Here is a 1,701-nt window from a genome sequence, read left to right as displayed (position 1 = left end):
ATGATCAAATCGATATTATTAGCATGTTCATCATTACAAAACATAATTATTCTTTTTGTCCCTTACCCAATTACTCCCTAACTCTGCTCTCTGTCACCCTTTCCCAACCCCAGTAAACTGCAGGTCTGTTCTCTCCTTCTGAAAGTTCAACATTTTATTGTGGTTCTCTCTTTCTCCATCTCTTCCTCTCTCTGTCTCCCTCTTTTCCTTTTCTTTCTCTCTCTCTTTCTTCCCACTTATGAGTGAGGACGTGGTATTTCTCTTTCTATGGCTGGCTTATTTCACTTAAAATAATTTTCTCCAAGCTCATCCATTTTGCTGTGAATAGCAGAACTGAACTATAAAAAGAGACAAGGACACTATAAAAAAAGATCAATGCAAAAAGAAGACATAACAATCATACATGTATATGCACCACCCAACACTGGAGCACCCAGCTTGCCCACACCATTGTGGTTGAGTAGTACCCTTGACCTCCAGCTGTGAAAGACAAAATACTCCCACTCTCACAGCTCATCCTGTTCCTTCCCCCACCTCCTACTGTGTAATAACTTTTACACTTTCAGGTAAAATCACCTTTGTCTTTTGTTTTGTAACCGTATGCTAACTTCTTAAATTATTCTTTATTTGATTGCATTTAGTGCTCACCATATGTCATTTTAGCACAACTTGTGGACTTCTGAGTTCTCTATGTTGACTGTTTTTAATTACTTGAATTTCATTGTCAAGGAGTACTTTTAAGAATGGTACATGAGTATTTTCTTTTTCCTTTTTTTTTAGCTTAAGGGTTTGAAAATGTCTGCCTGTTGTCTTTACACATAAATATCTTGGCTGAATATAATATTCCTGGGTCCCATTTTCCTTCCCTCTGAATTTTGTTCCATTGTCTTCTGAAAATTTTTATTGTGGAAAAATCTAAGGTCAACCTGATTTTCCCACATTGCTTTTTCTGTCCAGATGCCTGAATAATTCTTTTTTTATCCTTGAAGTTCAGTAATGTAATGTCTTAATTTATCTATTTTGGTATTATAGTGAAAACTAAGTTATTTAACACTAAAATTTAGATTTTTTCATCTTCACCTATTGGTGCCCTTTTACTTTATGCTTTTTGATGTGGTGCATTCCACAGAATAGCTAATGTTTTTCAGACCAAAAGTAAGAGTATTAGAGAAGGCATTTAACTTTTCAGTTTCAGATTAACTTTGTACCTTATGAAGTGCTGAGTTTCCTATCATATGGGTGGATAAGCAAATTTCATTATGAGATGGGTTTCTGCCCTCCGGGTTGAAATAGGTGAACTCTAAGTTGCCTTTCAGCTCTGATATTCCTTAATAAATATATTGTGACTTCCACTATAAAGCCATACCTAGGAAACATTCTCAAGAGATCCTTTGAGTGGTAATTATGTTTTATTTAATAAAATGAAGGAACTGTTTTCATTTCTTCATAATAATCTCTTGAAAACTAACTTCTGAATCAACTCATCTTTTGGAAATCTTTCTCTAAGTTTTAGAATCTGGGAAAGCTACTTAATTTGACTATTATAAATAAAGTTAAAAGTCAGGTCTACAATATTAAGTTATAACAGAATTCTTTATGACTATTTTTTCCTGTCCCACCCTTTTTTTCCCCAAATATCAGTAAACTCTAGATTTCTGGGCATTTTCAACTAAATATACACAATTTAGTTAATTTTTCCTC

This window comes from Galeopterus variegatus, unplaced genomic scaffold (genome assembly GCF_000696425.1).
Source record: "Galeopterus variegatus unplaced genomic scaffold, G_variegatus-3.0.2 Scaffold476, whole genome shotgun sequence".
Classification (NCBI taxonomy): Eukaryota; Metazoa; Chordata; class Mammalia; order Dermoptera; family Cynocephalidae; genus Galeopterus; species Galeopterus variegatus.
The sequence above is the reverse complement of the archived record's forward strand: the minus strand, read 5'-3'. Positions refer to the sequence as shown.